The sequence below is a fragment of the Bubalus kerabau genome, chromosome 11, assembly GCF_029407905.1.
Source record: "Bubalus kerabau isolate K-KA32 ecotype Philippines breed swamp buffalo chromosome 11, PCC_UOA_SB_1v2, whole genome shotgun sequence".
NCBI lineage: Eukaryota > Metazoa > Chordata > Mammalia > Artiodactyla > Bovidae > Bubalus > Bubalus kerabau.
In genome coordinates, this window is record NC_073634.1 from 34,945,815 (window position 1) to 34,965,952 (window position 20,138).

The 20,138-nt window shown below is 37.4% G+C and overlaps 1 protein-coding gene across 27 annotated transcripts in view; it reads right to left on the reverse strand.

Annotated features, from left to right (window-relative positions):
• Positions 1–20,138, reverse strand: part of LOC129623048 (uncharacterized) — a 367,755-nt gene that overhangs the window by 294,976 nt on the left and 52,641 nt on the right. The window lies entirely within an intron of this gene.

Genomic DNA, 20,138 nt, shown 5'->3' on the forward strand with positions numbered 1-20,138 from the left:
GCTCAGTCATGTCCGATTCTTTGTGACCCCATGAATCGCAGCACGCCAGGCCTCCCTGTCCATCACCAACTCCCAGAATTTACCCAAACTCATGTCCATCGAGTCGGTGATGCCATCCAGCCATCTCATCCTCTGTCATCCCCTTCTCCTCCTGCCCGCAATCCCTCCCAGCATCAGAGTCTTTTCCAATGAGTCAACTCTTCTCATGAGGTGACCAAAGTACTGGAGTTTCAGCTTTAGCATCATTCCTTCCAATGAACACCCAGGACTAATCTCCTTTAGGATGGACTGGTTGGATATCCTTGCAGTCCAAGGGACTCTCAAGAGTCTTCTCCAACACCACAGTTCAAAAGCATCAATTTTTCAGTGCTCAGCTTTCTTCATAGTCCAAGCTCACATCCATACATGACCACTGGAAAAACCATAGCTTTGACTAGATGGACCTTTGTTGGCAAAGTAATGTCTCTGTTTTCTTAATATGCTATCTAGGTTGGTCATAACTTTCCTTCCAAGGAGTAAGTGTCTTTTAATTTCATGGCTGCAGTTACCATCTGCAGTGATTTTGGAGCCCCCCAAAATCAAGTCTGCCACTGTTTCCACTGTTTCCCCATCTATTTCCCATGAAGTGATGGGACCAGATGCCATGATCTTAGTTTTCTGGCTGTTGAGCTTTAAGCCAACTTTTTCACTCTCCTCTTTCACTTTCATCAAGAGGCACTTTAGTTCCTCTTCACTTTCTGCCATAAGGGTGGTGTCATCTGCATATCTGAGGGTATTGATATTTCTCCCAGCAATCTTGATTCCAGCTTGTGCTTCTTCCAGTCCAGCATTTCTCATGATGTACTCTGCATATAAGTTAAATAAGCAGTGTGACAATATATAGCCTTGACGTACTCCTTTTCCTATTTGGAACCAGTCTGCTGTTCCATGTCCAGTTCTAACTGTTTTTTCCTAACCTGCATACAGATTTCTCAAGAGGCAGATCAGGTGGTCTGGTATTCCCATCTCTTTCAGAGTTTTCCACAGTTTATTGTGATCCACACAGTCAAAGGCTTTGGCATAGTCAATAAAGCAGAAATAGATGTTTTTCTAGAACTCTTGCTTTTTCAATGATCCAGCAGATGTTGGCAATTTGATCTCTGGTTCCTCTGCCTTTTCTAAAACCAGCTTGAACATCTGGAAGTTCATGGTTCACATATTGCTGAAGCCTGGCTTGGAGAATTTTGAGCATTACTTTACTAGCGTGTGAGATGAGTGCAATTGTGCGGTAGTTTGAGCATTCTTTGGCATTGCCTTTCTTTGGGATTGGAATGAAAACGGACCTTTTCCAGTCCTGTGGCCACTGCTGAGTTTTCCAAATTTGCTGGCATATTGAGTGCAGCGCTTTCACAGATCATCTTTCAGGATTTGAAAGAGCTCAACCGGAATTCCATCACCTCCACTAGCTTTGTTCATAGAGATGCTTTCTAAGGCCCACTTGACTTCACATTCCAGGATGTCTGGCTCTAGGTGAGTCATCACACCATCGTGATTATCTGGATGGTGAATCTCTTTTTTGTACAGTTCTTCTGTGTATTCTTTCCACCTCTTAATATCTTCTGCTTCTGTTAGGTCCATACCATTTCTCTTCTTTATCGAGCCCATCTTTGCATGAATTGGTTAAGACTAATTTAACAGGCTTCTTTTTTGGTGGCATAGTAGAGCAAGACAGGAAAGATGAAAGAAAAGGTAATCATGGATTGCCACAATTGTTCTGACAATTTTTTTCTCCAAAGTGCACTGGAAAAATAGTTATTATAATACATGTTTCTGAACCAATAGTTCTCAATCCACTCTTCTACATTCATATAACCACATCAAAATACTAGAGACCTTTAAGTCTATAGAAATAACCTTGAACTGACTCGACTCATTTTTTTTTCAATAAATTATCTATACCTATTGTTTGCCTTTGTTGTGTCAACTATTATTGGTAATAAACCATTTGTAACAAACCTCAGAAGGGATGGAGGCAGGCAAATGTCATCACATCCAGAATGTCTAAACTGAAATATTACCAGGGCATTCTAACTGAAACACAGTCAAGATTCTAGCAACTACTGTCCTCAGCATTTGATTCATGGCCTAACTCAGGGGTCCCCAATCTCTGGGATTCAATGCCTGATGATCTGAGGTGGGGCTAGTGGTAAAGAACCCACCTGCCAATGCAGGAGATGTAGAGACACAGGTTTAGTCCCTGGGCTGTGAAAATCCCATGGAGGAGGGCATGGCAAACCACTCCAGTCTTCTTGCCTGGAAAATCCCACATACAGAGGAACCCAGGCGGCCCATGGGGTCACAAAGAGTCAGACACGACTTAGCAGTGCACCATCCACTGTCACAGGCCTGGGTTGATTCCCACAGCATCCAGTGTACTGTTATTTGTGTGTGGTAATTTGTGATCTGAGGTGGAGCTGATGTAATAATAATAGAAATAATGTGTACAATAAATCTAATACATTTGAATCATTCCCAAACCATCTCCCTACCCCCATTCCCCACCCCTGGTCTTCAGAAAAACTGTCTTCCAGGAAACCAGTCCCTGGTGCCATAAAGACTGGGGACCACTGGACTAGCAGAGTTACACCAACTGGTGTTTGTTTAATCAGGTAAGGGCAACTCTAGGAGAAGTGTGTCTTGGTCTCAGCCTCAAATGCATGGTTTTGTGAATATAGTTGACTGTTAAAAAACATGTTAGGGGCACCAACAGTCAGAAATCTGAGTACATCTTTACAGTCAGCTCCCCATACTTGTAGTTCCATTCAATCAAAGTTGGGTCATGCAGTACTGTAATACATCTTTTGTAAATCATCCACTGAAAAAAATTCATTGTAAAGATGGACCTGGACAGTTCAAACCCATGTTGTTCAAGGGTCAGCTGTCATTAGCTTGTGAATCTAGAGTGAAAAAAGGGGACAGAATTGGACAAGTCTGTCATACAAAGGAACTTGGCTTTTGCATTGTTTTATATGTCTTGTTACTTGTTTTTTATTTGCTTATGGGAAAGAGAACAGATATGGCATGATTAAAGAAATATCAGGGAAATCAAAAGAAGCCACACAAAAATACAAGCCTATATTTCCTAGGCATTATGCTTGTTTTGGAGAAGGCAATGGCACCCCACTCCAGTACTCTTGCCTGGAAAATCCCATGGGAGGAGGAGCCTGGTAGGCTGCAGTCCATGGGGTCACTCAGAGTCAGACACAACTAAACGACTTCACTTTCACTTTTCACTTTCATGCATTGGAGAAGGAAATGGCAACCCACTCCAGTGTTCTTGCCTGGAGAATCCCAGGGACGGGGGAGCCTGGTGGGCTGCCACCTATGGGGTCGCACAGAGTCGGACACGACTGAAGTGACTTAGCAGCAGCATGCTTGTTTTATATTGGAATAGAGGAAACAGAGTTGTTCGGATAAAACTTATCATCTTTGTTTACCATTAGACTGCATTTCTCATTTTGAAATTTGAAGATTACCTCTAATCTAACTGCAAATACTAATTTGTCCCATGACTTAAATGTTGTTACTGTACATGTAGAATGCTTCTGCCTGCACATTACTACCTTTGCATCTTATTGATTGCATTGCTGGTTTCTATGGCAACAGTAGTGGAGAAGTTAATTAAGATCAGGAGGTTAGAATTGAAGAAAAATAGAATTTTCAACACAGTTCATTTATCATGTACATTTAAATTAGTTTCCTTAATAAAATATCTATTGGAGTAGAATGGTGATGGCTGAGTCACTTTAATAAAAACAAATGATACATGTTAAAAGTTTAACATCACTTATTTGTACTCAATTCATCCTATTAGGAAGCACTTTGACTTTGGTAATCAAATTAACAAAAGTCATTAATAAAGGTTTCTGTATCTCAATACTGTTACTCTAGGATTTTAGTCTTGAGCAATGCATCTTATACATTATTCCTACTATTTACACAGAATAAGCTTGTGGTTATTTATTGTCTTTTTGTTCTCAATCCACCCTTTTCATGATGCTCTGATTAGGGCTATGCAAGCTACCTTTCTCAGTTGCCAGTAGCTTCCTAGTTTCTGCAGTAGGGGGCAACAAGAAAGGATTAGTAGGTAAGAGGATGGGAGAGCCGATTTCTTCCTTTCTATTGACTTTCAGTTCTAGTCAGGATCAGTTCAGCAGTACTTCCCCCAGGAAAGGCACTTGATATTAGCCTCTAACATCCAAAACCAGTTACCAATCCACCATGTAAAGTCCTGTGAAATGACTAGTGCATTTCTGCTTTGCTTGTTGAAATAAAGTCCATGATTGTTTTTATATGGAAAAATTAGAATGGCAGCTTGAAAGAATAAATTATATTTTTTCGATTATAAAAATTTTCAGAAATGCATAAACATAGGAAAAAAAGATTATTCAATCCAACACACACATAGCATTTATGCTAACATTTTGCTTCTTCTTCTCAGTAATATTGTTTTGCAAATAGGTACATGTTTTTCCAATGGAGAAGGAAATGGCAACCCTCCAGTATTCTTGCCTGGAAAATTCCATGGACAGAGGAACTTGGAGGGCTGCAGTCCATGGGGTTGCAAAGAGTCAGACACGACTGAGCAACTACCACACACACATGCTTTTCCAAAAACATACCTATTCTATCTCTTCTTTTGTCTCCTGTGTTTTATTTTAAATAAAAACTGTGTTTCTGGTTTATTAAAAAGTCTTCATAAACATCATTTGAACAGCTATGTAACATTCCATGGCCTATTATACCATTATTCAATATTTAGACATTCAGGTTGCTTTCAAAAGCTTTATAATTACAAATAACGCTACATCAATACCTCTGTGCTTCAAGGTTTTTCTTCCACATCTGGTCTATTTCCTTAGAATTTAAACCTTGTTTTTATGATCAGTGTCAGTCCCTTAATTCAGAACCAGAGCCCTCTTCAAAGTCTGCACACCCAAAGTATTTCTGGAATTTCTCAGAGACTGTCTTTCATCGACTCACAAAGCATTCTTGTGTGCTTCTTTGTAAGTGTGTGTATGTGTATGACACAAGGTATGTTTTCCTTATTCATTGTTCCTATGGCAATATTATAGCTGAGGGTACATACAAAAAAAATTTTTAGAATAATCATACCAATTTTGCCTTGCTAACATAACATTCATATTTTATGTACATTGAACATTTAATTTTTAATATATTTTCCTTAAATTGGTGCTAATGCTCCCATAATAAGAAATACTGCTCTCTTGTTCAGTAGGAGAAACAAAAAAGTAATCATGCTCTGTTTTCAGTCATTAATTACAGGCTATTTTGATATAAACTAAAATGATAGTATTTAAATGGCAAATATGAACCAATCATTCAATATAAACCAGAAAAAATCATGCATACCTTCATTTTTGTTTTCTCACATGTATATTGGTATATGCATCCAACACTACTTACTTCAGGAAGTGTTAGGAAAGTCATATTGTGTATCTACATCCATACCCATATTCCTACCTATATGTAAGTACACTATTATAAACAACTGAAAATGTAAGACAGGCATCACTAGCTTTCCGAAACAAGATAAAATCAAAACCTATAACCCCGTGTTTAAGAAAAACAGGACATTAATTCTATATGCTCAAAGAAGTTTCGGATTTCTTTAATCATCTCAAATGCTATGAAATTCTCAACTCAGGGGCCAAAGCTGCCTTTTGTGCCCTTTTCTTCTGTTTCTTCTCTCAATTTCTTGGCTTGGCACTGTCAAAGTGTACCCTTCTGATTAAAAGATGCTAGCCAATTATCATTTGATTAATTAGCACATGATCTATAGAAATACTCTCGGTTGTAGTGTGGTTTTCTGGAGACTACCACATATTGTTCAACTGTAATAATAAAAACAGCAGGAGAGAAAACCTTTAAAAAAAAGAGAGAGAGAATTTTCCTTTTGAAAGGACTTTTCAAAGTCATATCTGTAGCCTGACATTCTTCACGACTAAATTCAATTTTCTCCCCTTAAAACAACAAAACTTTACTGAACACTGTGCAAGATGCAAGGTGTTGTTTTGAGCTATGTGTGATCTCATTAGTGCCTCAGAACAACCATGGAACATATCCATTATTTACCTTGTTTTATATAACATAAAGTCGGGGCTCAGAAATGTTAAGCAGCATTTCCATGTTTGTGCAGTGACAGAATCTGCATTTGAACATCAGTTGGCCTGGCCCAATGCTCATTTTCTTTCATTGAAATAGTTATTATATTTTTAATAGCTGTCAATAAGGATAAAGGATTTTTTTATGTACCTGTCATTGCCTAGGCACTGAGTACTACCATAGTAGTTCTTATACAAGGTATTTTAGAAATTTTCTTAATATATAATTATAATTAAGTAAGGCAATTTGATTATAAGCATCCACTAATGTTGGTTTACAAACTGGCCTCCATATATAGAGGGCAAAGAAAGACAGAAAAAGAAGGCAGGACATTCCAAACAGGTAGATGCCAGGTTTAATAAGCAAGGGAACTTACATAGGTGGCTTGTTTGGGGCACCATAGGAAGATGAGATCTCTGTACTAGTCTGCCAGGGTCACAGAATTTTATATGGAGGCCTTAACTGGACTTGGTCAGGCTCAGTAACACATTACTCTCTCAAGGCTGCACTCTTGAAAGTGGCTTGCAGTGTGGGAGTGGTGGGCAGAATGTACATTCCAAGGGCAGGGGAGGGAATGAGCAGCCTTTGCCTGAGTGTAGTTTGAGGGTCAACAAGTCATGTACTCTATATAACCTCCTCCAACAACTGTATTTTTTTTTTTTTTTGGCATGGTTGTAAATTTCTTAGTTCTTAAAATTCTAAAGAAAAAATAACGTTCCCCTCAACCTGGTAAATCCAGAATCATTCCATTCTTATTCTCTTGCCCTTTATAAAGTCTTTATCAAGTTGGTGAATGCTGAAAAGTTACATTCTAAAAAAAACAATTCTGCTATAAGAAAGATTTATGTGTTGGAAATACATAAATCTATATATATCATATCTCTATGTTTTTATAGAATACTCTTTCTACTTGTTTCTCCCTCTCCTTTATAGAATACTCTTTCTCTCTATATATGCATATATATGCATACATATATATAGATATATATATAGATATGACTTTAAATAATTGCCCACTTGTGTATAATAAAAATTATTTACTGTATGTAAATATTTACTATATGTAAACACAAGAGGACAAATATTTGGAGTCAGTTCTTTCCAATTATGTCATTTGGATGCCACCATTTTTATATAAGGTATAAAATAAAAAACAAAGTTAAATCTGCCAAATATTGTCTCATTATTTGGTTAAAAGCAGAAGACTTAGTTCAGTTCAGTCACTCAGTTGTGTCTGACTCTTTGCGAGACCCCGTGGACTGCAGCATGCCAGGCTACCCTGTCCATCACCAACCCCCAAAGTCTACCCAAACTCATGTCCATTGAGTCAGTGATGCCATCCAACCATCTCATCCTCTGTCATCCCCTTCTCCTGCCCTCAATCTTTCCCAGCATCAGGGTCTTTTCCAATGAGTCAGTTCTCCAATCGGTGGCCAAAGATTTGGAGTTTCAGCTTCAGCATCAATCCTTCCAATGAATATTCAGGACCGATTTCCTTTAGGATTGACTGGTTGAATCTCCTTGCAATCCAAAGGGTCATTTCCAACACCACAGTTCAAAAGCATCAATTCTTCAGTGTTCCACTTTCTTTGTGGTCCAACTCTAACATCCATACATGACTACTGGAAAAACTATAGCTTTGACTAGATGGACCTTTGTGGGCAAAATAATGTCTCTGCTTTTTAATATGCTGTCTGGGTTTATTGTAATTTTTTTCTTTTTCAAAGAGCAAGCATCTTTTAATTTCATGGCTGCAGTCACCATCTGCAGTGATTTTGGAGCCCAAGAAAATAAAGTCTGTCATGGTTTCAATTGTTTCCCCATCTATTTGCCATGAAGTGATGGGACCGGATGCCATGATCTTAGTTTTTTGAATGTTGAATTTTAAGCCAGCTTTTTCACTCTTCTCTTTCACTTTCATCAAGAGGCTCTTTAGTTCCTCTTTGCTTGTGTGTGTGTGCACCTATGTGTATGTACATGTGTGTATGGTTTCTGTAGGTCTTAATCACTGAGCTCATCCTCACTGAAATGATGTTTTAAAAGGTAAAAAGGAAGAAAGTTTTCTTTCAGAAACTTTCAAACGTTGGTCAATCTTCCTCAAATCACAAATTGCTAAGTACAACATCTGCCTTTTCATCATGAAAGCGGCGTAAGTATTTAGATAATAATAAAGGCTGTTGACTTTATAAATTAAGAAAAGATAAAATGTAACTGCATGTATTACAATTTAGAGTATTGCTGCTGCTGCTGCTAAGTCGCTGCAGTCAACACCGACTCTGTGCGACCCCCTAGACGGCAGCCCACCAGGGTACCCCGTCCCTGGGATTCTCCAGGCAAGAACACTGGGGTGGGTTGCCATTTCCTTCTCCAATGCATGAAAGGGAAAAGTGAAAGTGAAGTCATTAGAGTATTGGGGTGCTCCTTATTCATCTACAATGATTTATTTGATAATATATGTTCCATTAAGGGTCTTGGAAAAACTTTCACAAAGTCAGACTGCTAAGCAGACCTGTATACTTGTCCTTTAAAAAAAAAAGTCAGAATTGGATTAGACATTTTTTTCTAAATAATAAATTTTGTATAGACAATTTTGGGGTAAATTTATTCAATCACATTCATGACATCTGTCTACAAATAACACAACTATATTTTTCATGGGCTAAATATTGTGAACATAATGCTGGCAGGTCCAAAGATGTATCAGTTGACTGATATGGAACTGGAGCGAATTATAACAAATATTCTCACATACAGCTGACAATGTCTAACTAGCTATTAAATTTGTATATACAGTACATTTGTGTATGAAACAATCAGACTTAAATGGGGTGGCACAGTGGTAAAAATCCACCTGCCAACGCAGGTAGATGCAAGAGGTGTAGGTTCAATCCCTGAAGAAGAAAATGTCAATCCACTCCAGTATTCTTGCCTGGAAAATTCCGTGGACAGAGGAACCTGGTGGGCTACACTCCACAGGGTTGCAAAGAGTTGGACGACTGAGCCCACACTGCATGTTCTTGTAACAACAGCCTGTCATCCCAGATTAAAACTATAAATAACTTGGAGAATGAAAAACAATTTATCCCATTGATTTCAAAGTAGGAATCTTTTTTAAAAACTAAAATACCAGGAGAAAGCTATATTTTCTTACATTCTGTTGCTTTACACCTACAAAGAAATCTGTACCGCTGTCATCTGTGAAAATGAGTCATGTCTTGGGTCAAACTCTGGGTTTATTTGAATAACAGTATGGATTGAATTAAGTTCTCTTGTGACTCTAAATACTCATTCTTTTAACATGAGAATGACATGCTTAATGATATTTGATTATATCATGGGCAATATGCATGATTACCAAACTGCCATTAAGTACCTTTAAGAAGAATGCAATTGAAGATAACTTATTATAAGCCTATCTTAACTTTCAGTTATCATGGATCTTGAGATGTCTGCCATCTAGTTTAAAAAATTATTATTAAATTCTGTTTCCCAAAACTTTTATTTATTTCTTCTGTCAAGGGTAAGGCATTGCAGCAAATTTGTAAAGATGTTGGATTAAGTAGCCTCGAGAGGCAAAAACACTGCAATTTTGTAAAGACGGTGGAGAGTGGGGGATATGGGAAAACTGTACCACTTTTTAGCTGGCTTCCTCTTCAAATATGATCATATATATGTTTATGAAAGGAACAGGCACTGAGAAAGCACACTAAATTTTGATTATTCCCATAGTTAAAGCCTTTTCTATAGCTATTGTATTGTAACTTTTCTGTTAAAGACCTTTGTACCTTCAATTAATTGTCTTTTTTCTTGCAGTGAATATAAACTTTCAGAACTGAAGAAAAGGGATTCTCTCAGATGTGACCCCAATATTGACCTTCTTATGTGCTATAGGGATTTTCTTTCTGAGTGACTAAGGCCTGATACTCATGTAACAATGGCTCTGCCAGATCTCTGTGAAAACATGTCTTTTACATTTATTCTAGTCTAGGAGATGATTTCTTGTATTAGGTATAAGGCATCAGTATTTCTTTAAATAGAATTTCTGTCTGTCTTCTTTCCCCATCCTCTCTTCACTGTTATAAGTTACTGCCAAAATTGTCCTTGCTCTATTTTAAGTCAACACAGTTTGACCCTTTGCTTTACTGAAAGCATGTGCTCAGTCATGAACTGTAAGGGTTAAACTATTTGCTGTCTGACTATTTATACCATCCTAGGGGTGTAGTCTATCTATCTACATAAACTTTGAAATCCTGATCATTTCACTGACAATGCTTTGATTGTCTCAGCACACTGTCACCCCAAATATTCTACTGAACAAAATATTCTTTATAAATAAGTGAATGCAATTCTAGTTTGAATTCACTGGAAATTCTTAATGGCAAAATAAATCTTAACATGCTTACAAGGATGGAGATTTTTTTCATACAAACTTCTTTGGGGAAGAATGAAATTTTGTGTGTAGATTTAGTCAAATACAGTCCTAAAGGACAAATATTTTGAGTGTGTTTTGAGTGTGTGAATTTGTTATAAAGAATGAGAGCCTTCACTGTTAGTAGCTCACCGCAATGTATTTAAAATTCTGTTAACCCAAACCATGTTAGTAAGTTAGTGTTAGCCTTTTGTGTCTTCCTCTTTGTGACCCCATGGACTGTAGCCCACCAAGCTCCTCTGTCCATGGGATTCTCCAGGCAAGAATACTGGAGTGAATTGCCATTCCCTTCTCCAGGGGATCTTCCCACCCCAGTGATTGAATCCAGGTTTCCTGCACTGCAGTCAGATTCTTTACCATCTATGGAGAGGGAAATGGCAACCCACTCCAGTATTCTTGCCTGGAGAATCCCATGGATGGAGGAGCCTGGTGGGCTACAGTCCATGGGGTCACAAAGAGTTGGACTCGACTGAGTGACTTTACCTTACCTTACCTTACCTCTTAACCATCTGAGCCACCAGCAAAGCCCACCTCGGATCTCAGCAATATGTATTTCAATATATCAGGACAGATGTCTGCCTGTTACAATGAACTTCCAAATAGCATCAGATTGACTATCAGAGCCATAGACCCTTTTGTGTACATTTCTCTTGCATAAATTATTGTGCTTCAAACCATGTGACACCATCACATTTGACATAACTAGTTGGACTAGGACTGGGTGACTGATTATATACACAGCTATTTACAGCCTGGCCAACACACTAGGTTGTAGTATGAAGGGACAGTTTCACACAACAGGGATTCTTTGATAAATAGAAATACATTCATCAATTAGCTCTCTTTTCAAAGAGATTCATGAGTGAAGAGATAACCATGATCCTTAAACAATAGATATGAGGAGTTAGGAGAAGAAGGAAGAGCAGAAAGTAAAGCAAGGTAAGAATGGGTGGAATCTCACAGCTATCAAAGATGTAAAGTGATGCTATGATGACTGAGATACTCCCCTACAGCTGCTCTGTATACCGAGCAATCTTTTTGGCTTTTCTGTATATAAGATTGTTTTCCTTATTTTTATTTATTTATTTATTTTTTTGTGGAGTGAACTGGGGATTCAGGGACAGGGTCTAGGAGAACTTTCCAATTCTTGGGAAAAAAAGAAAAGAAAGTTATTTCCACAAATTAACACACCCAGTAAGGTCTCAAAAGAAAGATTATTTTAGACCTAACAGAAATTCTGCAGTTATCTTTGAAAACAATATTTTTCTTCCCACGATATGATTTCTAAGTGAATTTCATAATAATAGGACTCATATTTATAAAAATCCTTTAGCAGCAAGGCTATCTTATCACACACAGGCACAAAGTGAACTGGTTAAGCTATTTAGTGTGTGCGTGCTCAGTTGCTTAGTCACATCCAACTCTTTGTGACTCCCTGGACTGTAGCCCACAAGGTTCCTCTGTCCATGGGATTTCCTAGGCAAGAATACTGGAAAGGTTGCCATTCCCTTCTACAGGGAATCCTCCCAACCCAGATATCGAACCCACATATTCTGCATCTCCTGCTTTGGCAGGCCAATTCTTTATCACTTGAGATACCTGGGAAGCTGAGCTATTTAGTACCAAGAGTTAAACTGAAACAACTTAAAAGTTCCCCTAGAATGGGATTACTTCCCTATGAAATAGTCAATGATATGCCATATCAAGGATTAAAAGAATGACTCTAGGTACTATAGGAAGGATTTTGGCAGCCGCCAATGAAATTAAAAGACGCTTATTCCTTGGAAGGAAAGTTATGACCAACCTAGATAGCATATTCAAAAGCAGAGACATTACTTTGCCAACAAAGTTTCATCTAGTCAAGGCTATGGTTTTTCCTGTGGTCATGTATGGATGTGAGAGTTCGACTGTGAAGAAGGCTGAGCACCAAAGAATAGATGCTTTTGAAGTGTGGTGTTGGAGAAGACTCTTGAGAGTCCCTTGGACTGCAAGGAGATCCAACCAGTCCATTCTGAAGGAGATCAGCCCTGGGATTTGTTTGGAAGGAATGATGCTAAAGCTGAAACTCCAGTATTTTGGCCACCTCATGCGAAGAGTTGACTCATTGGAAAAGACTCTGATGCTGGGAGGGATTGGGGACAAGAGGAGAAGGGGATGACAGAGGATGAGATGGCTGGATGGCATCACTGACTCAATGGACATGAGTCTGAGTGAACTCTGGGAGTTGGTGATGGACAGGGAGGCCTGGCGTGCTGCGATTCATGGGGGTCGCAAAGAGTCGGACACGACTGAGTGACTGATCTGATCTGATCTGAAAGTGGCTGAGAACAACTACACTATGAATATGGGGGAACATATAATCTCTAAGGATTGACTAGGAAACCTCACAATTTTTCAAGGATGCCTGAGATACACATTCAAGAAACTTATCAGTCATGCAGGTATAGACTCTGTCTTAAATGAGAAGTTAGATAAAATCCCTAATACACCTTTTCCATTTGTTTGAAAAGGGCCATAAAATTCACTATGATAGCCATTTTCAGTAACCTTAAGAACATTCACATTGTTGTGCAACCATGACCGCTATCCATTTCTAGAATTCTTTTCATCTTGCAAAACTGAAACACTACAGCTATTAAACAATAAAGTTCCATTCCTCCCTGTCTGCAGCTGCTGGCAAACACCATTCTACGTTTTGTCTTTAGGAGTTTAATGATTCTAAACACTCCTTATGAGTGGAATCATAGAATATTTGTCTTTTTGTAACAGGCTTATTTCATTCATAATTATGTCCTCAAGATTCATCCATGTTGTAGCATATATCAGAATTACCTTCTTTTTTGAGGCTGGATAGTATTCCATTGTATACATATACCACATTTTTCTTATTTATTCATCCACTGATAGATACTTGGGTTGCCTCGTTTTAGCTATCATGAATAATGCTGCTGCTGCTGCTGCTGCTAAGTCACTTCAGTCATGTCCGACTCTGTGCGACCCCATAGACAGCAGCCCACCAGGCTCCCCTGTCCCTGGGACTCTTCAGGCAAGAACACCAGAGTGCGTTGCCATTTCCTTCTCCAGTGCATGTAAGTGAAAAGTGAAAGTGAAGTCGCTCAGTCATGTCTGACTCTTTGCCACCCCATGGACTGCAGCCTACCAGGCTCCTCCGTCCATGGGATTTTCCAGGCAAGAGTATTGGCGAGGGGTGCCATTGCCTTCTCCTCTTTGGAGTATACATATTCCTAATTTGACAATTTCCTAACAGAATTTTTATACTTGGAAAATTAACTTAGGCTTGAGTTTTTTATAGAGCAATCACTCATATATACCTAGAAGAGAAAAATATTCTATTTATTATAAATTTATTGTATTTACATAATAAATGGCTAAGGTGTTACCAAAATATAGAGAAATAAATGACAGAGAATCCTTTTATATGTACCTTAAAGTATAACACAGCTTCCTGTATGTATACCTATCCTTTCTGATTAACCTGACGACTCATATCCTGGTTCGCGGCCCAGCGGCATGGATAACATTTGGAAGTTTTGTGAGGAATTTGGACTTTAAGGCCTCAACCCAAAATTACAGAATCAGAATTTGCATTTAATGAACTTCCCAGGTGATTCTCCTGTATAATAAACTTGGTTTTCCAAATTTATACTTCTTTAAAGTACCTGATTGTTGCTTTGCATGAAAAAGTAGAATTGTTGTCATTCCTCTAAAGAAAAGGACTTCATTTTGCTGACTATTAAGTTTACACAACATCCTTTTGTTTATGTGCATTTCTATGAACATAGTAAATTTTGTTTCAAAGCCAAATCACATAACAAAAATTTTGAAAGATATTTTAAATAGCAACTAAGTTCAACATGCTGCTACTGCTAAGTCACTTCAGTTGTGTCTGACTCTGTGTGACCCCATAGATGGCAGCCCACCAGGCTCCCTCGTCCCTGGGATTCTCCAGGCAAGAACACTGGAGTGGGTTGCCATTTCCTTCTCCAAGTTCAACATATGTAATACTAAAACATAAACAGATTCAATTGAAATCATAAAAAACTAAAGAGTCATGTCCAAGTTTACAAAGTCATAGACCATGACAGTGAAGGTCTTTTGGCCACAGTAATTACAAAGCATCATCTATGATAAGAGTCACAATGATCTTAGCAATGTCCAGATTTTCCTTAAAATTGTGCCTTGGAATAAACATGAGATTGTTTCAAGAGTTCCAAATGTGAAGAATAGCATGTTATCAAAAGGAAGCTTGGCTTCAATCTTGTGAGACTTTTCTTTGTTAGAAAATAGCTACGAAATAAGAGAACAATCGCCGTCCCTCTGTCTAATTTATATCAGTTTTTCTAGGAAAACTGGAAGTAGCCATTAGAGGGGAGAAAAACAACTATTTACCATAGCCATGACATGGAAGCAACCTAAATGTTCATCGACAGAAGAATAAAGATGTAGTACATATATACGATGGAATATTACTCAGCCACAAAAAGTATTTATAGTGGCGTGGATGGACCTAGAATCTATCATACAGCGTGAAGTAAGTCAAAAAGAGAGAAAAGAAAAATATACATTAATGTGTATATTTGGAATCTAGAAAAGTGGTACAGATGACTCTATTTGCAGGGCAGGAAGAGATATGTAGATATAGAGAACAGCTTTGTGGACACAGAGGGGAAAGGAGAGGGTGAGCCCAACTGAGAGAGTAGCATCGACATACATACACTACTACATGTAAAGCAGAAATGGGAACCTGAAACATGGGAAGCTCAGCGTGGTGCTCGGTGAAGATCTAGAGGGCTAGAATGGGGGCCAGTGCGAGGAAGGCTCAAGAAGGAGGGGACGGATGTATACATATATCTGAGTCACTTTGTTGTACAGCAGAAACTAACACAACATTGTAAAGCAATTATGCTCCAATAATAAAATATAATACAAATAAATAATATTAGAATAGAGATTAAAGCAGGAAGGGGGCATAATCTATATTTACCTATGTCATCAGTATTGTCAAAGTGTGACCTGAATATCTCATGCTTCAATATCATCTTGAAGTCTCTTTTCAAAATGAAAATTCCAAGGTTACAGTCTAGACCTATACCAAAAGCTCTGGAATAGTGCCTATTCAATTACATTTATACTAAGTGCCTCAGATGACTCAAATGAACTCTGAAGTTTCTTAAGACAAACCTATGGTTTAATCACTAAGTTGTGTCCAATTCTTGCAACCTCATAGACTGTAGCCTGTAAGGCTCCTCTGTCCACGGGATTCTCTAGGCAAGAATACTGGAGTGGGTTGCCATTTCCGTCTCCAGCTTTTTAATGTAGGTACACCCCATTTAGTCAGATGAAGAGAAAACAGACTGAAGATTTTCAAGGAAAAAAGGATTCTGCCTCCCAGAGTCACTTTGGACTTGACCTGCAACATCAGGTCTTCTCTGGGTCTCCAGCCTACTGATGTGCCCTGAAGAATTGTGACATATCAGGCCCCACAATCACATGAGCCAATTCTTTAAAATAAATCTTTCTCTCCACATAAACACATCCTATTGGTTCAATCTTTGGGAGCCCTGATTAATACATTCAACCATCATAAACAGAATGATATGACTTTATTCTGAAAGATTTACACCTCCAAAAAAATGTTTTTTATACCTGACGTTATTTTGTGCAGCAGCTATGCAAAATTTAACATTAAAATTCTCTTTTTATCAACTATTATGACTTACTGGAGTTCATGATCAGTTAAGATGTATATATAGATATCATATAATAACCCACTATTCACTTATTTCATCATAAAAGATCTATCCTTCAGTTCTCTCAACTCACGTAGTACATGATTTCAGATAACTTGATTTTATAATGAGTTGCCTTTTGCCTCAAGTTGTCAAATTATTTTCTCGACTAGTTCTATGAAATTACTACTATAAGTTTATAGTAACATTTCTCCTAAAACTTCAGTTACAGTTTAGGAAAATAATTTTAAATATTAATACAGGACAGTCCACCTTTTGAAGCCTATACATTTGCAATTATTTTAGCCATAGCATTACAGAAATGGACCTAGTAAATAAATAAGCCTTCTTCTATTTTCCATAAAAGAAAGGTGTATTTTTTTCTTTTACTAAAACATGAGGTCTAAGTATGTATCTCAGTATAATAATATGCAAATTAGGCTTGAACAATTTGATAAACAAACATGCTTACTTTATATAAGAATTTGATAGGCAGAATAGGCACATGAAAAGATGCTCAATGTTGTTAATTATTAGAGAAATGTAAATCAAAACTACAAAGAGGTACCACCTCACACCAGTCAGAATGGTTATAATTTAAAAGTCTACAAATAATAAAAACTTGAGAGGATATGGAGAAAAGGGAACCCTCTTACACTGTTGATGGGAAGGTAAATTGGTGCAGCCACATGGAAAGCACTATGGAGATTCCTCAAAAAACTAAAAATAGTGTTGTCATATGATCCAGCAATCCCACTCCTGGACACATGCCTAGACAAAGCTATAATTTTAGAAAAGATACATGTGCTGTATGTTAATAGCAGCACTATTTACAATAGCCAAGACATGGAAACAACCTAACAGATGAAGGGATAAAGAAGATGTAATACACACACATACAATGAAATGTTACTTAGTCATCAAAAAGAATGAAGTAATGCCATTTGCAGCAACATGGTTGGACTTAGAGACTATCATACAAAGTGATAAGTCAGAAAGAGAAAGACAAATACCATATGCTATTACTTATATGTTGAATCTAAAGTATGATACAAATCAACACATCTGCAAAACAAAAACAGACTCATATAAAGAATATGTTTGTGGTTGGCAAAGGGGAAGGGAGGTAGGAGAGGGAAGGAATGAAAATTTAGGATTAGCAGAGGCAAACAATTATATATAGGATGGATAAGCAACAAGGTCATGCTGTATAGCACAGGGAACTATATTCAATATTCTGTGATAAACCATAATGGAAAAGAATACGAAAAAGAAGATATATATACACACAGACACATATATGTACAACTGAGTCAATTTGCTGTATAGAAGAAATTAACACATTCTAAACCAACTATACTTCAATAAAATTTAAAAAAATTTTAAAAAATAACTTGATAAGCAGAATTGTATGGTGGTCAAATGCAAAGATTCCAGAAACAGTAGGTCAAAGTTTAATGTGAGAATTTGGACAAGTCATTTAACCTCAGTGTTTATCTGGAAATAAGGAAAATAAATGTAGCCGCGGCTGATTCATATTGGCATATGGCAGAAACAAGCACAATATTGTAAAGCAATTGTCCTTCAATTAAACTTTTTTAAAATAAATAACAGATCCAAAAAAGAATAATATAAAGAAAAACATTAATGATGGAATAAGCACAATTGATCTTGATGAGGGTGGAGTTTTGAAAAGCAGAAGGGCAAGGAAGAGAAACACATTGAGTAAGCAACCACCTGGAGGGTAAACATGCATTGGAACAAAGCAGGCAATAAAAAATAACCAGGGTAGAGTCTCAAGCTGGTGAGTAGAATGAAAGCATTGGTACTGGAAGATTCCTTTGAAAGCGATGTATGGGATGAATAGAGCAGAGCACAAGACACTGAAACCAGCCAGGCAACGGCTGGAATAATAAAGCCAGGAGAGAAGAGGCATAGGTAAAAACCATAGATGTCAGAATACAGAAAGTGGTTAATCTGAGAAATAGTTCCAAAAAAAGCAGCAGTCAGACTTTGTAGTAAGTTAAATGATTAAAAGAAGAGTCAAAAATGGCAGCAAGTTTTTACCTCCAGCAAACTGTAAGGCTACAACAAAAATGGAGCAGTTTGGAAGTTCGAGAGTTTTAACGGGAGGATCAAACATGCTTCGGGAAAGGACAGTTTAAATGGCAGTGGGGTTCAACTTTAAAATGTTAGAAATTTCATGTCATCAGTAAACCCTATCAGAGATGCGAGTGACCTTGCAGATGACCTAACCCACATTGCTCGTGTGAGCTCCAGGCAACAAAAGGATATGCCATCATCTCACAACGGGATGATGCAGAACCAGGGTGAAGACCCAGTCTGCTACCACCTAAACTGAGGTTTGTCATTCCTTGTCCTGCCAAACCAGCCTGCACAGAATCCTAACTTCAAAGATGCCTACAATCTCAATTTTATTGACTGATGAGTAGAATATTTTAAGATGGCATAATTTTTTTTTAATCTAAGAGTACACAACATCACTCATATTATACAATCATTCTTAAAGCTTAAATGACAGCACAGCTACATATTTTAACAGTAAGGTAAGGCAAGGTAAGGTGAAGATGCTCAGTCGTGTCCAACTCTTTGTGACCCCACGGACTATAGTCTACCCAGCTCTTCCATCCGTGGGATTTTCCAGGCAAGAGTACTGGAGTGGGTTGCCATTTCCTTCTCCAGTGGTGATTTTTAAATATAGAGGAAACATATTTCACAGACATTAGGTAACTTTTACTAATTTTTATCCAAATGTCAAGTAGTCTCCTTTTATTCTTTTTTCTTTTATTTTTGGTCACATCTTCCGTTTAGGGCACCAAATTTATCCATATCACTTGGAGATGGAGGTGTCTTTCACAATTTCTCTTAATGAGGTTAATAATAGATGTTTCTTAAGATTTTTATTATCACCTTAGTCACAAAGTTTCACTGATTTCTGACATTAAACAGAAAGACAGTTTGGTCACCAGGAATGCTTTGCTAGTTGGGGTGTTGGAAATGTTCAGCCAATGTGTCAATCTGATCATGGCTATCACCAGATCAAAGAATAGATTCTATTTTTGACAGAAAAACTGTCTTTTTCATCTTAAATTATTCTCTACCAAGGTCATGTCACTGTCAACTAGTTAATATTTCTGAAATTAGAACATTCTCAAATCTTCCAGCAGTAGAAACATTAATCTAAATATCCACAAATTCACATTTAAACTTTCAAATAACTTTCCTTGTTTATCTCTAGAGATTAGGAAGCAGGCTCAACATATATCAGTTCATTCACAAAATATTTCTTAAGTTCATAAATAAACTATTGTTTATAAATATTGAATAGTTATGTGTGTAAAGGATATATTAGTGAATAAACCAAGATATTTTGAATTTTACTCTAACAAAGACATAAAACCATTGGAAAGGGTTGAATCATGTTAAAATTTATTTTAAATTGATTGGGTTCTAAATGTAAAATGAAAATGAAGTTTACAGATTTTACTGATACCTTGAATACAGGCTCTGAGACTAGCAAAAGTGTCAAGGATAATACCAATGTCTCAGCTTAAGCAACAGGAAGAACAGAGTTAACATTTGCTGAGGAGGATAATAATCAGAGAATAGCTGGTTTACAGGAGAAAGTTTAGGAAAATCTTGAGAAATATACAACGTTTTAGCCCATGCGGTTTAAATAAAATATTGGCTTAAATTCCTATAGTCTAGACTATAAAGTATAAAACCTCAAGCTACCCTTACATCTCTTTCTTAAAAATGGTATTATAGAATGC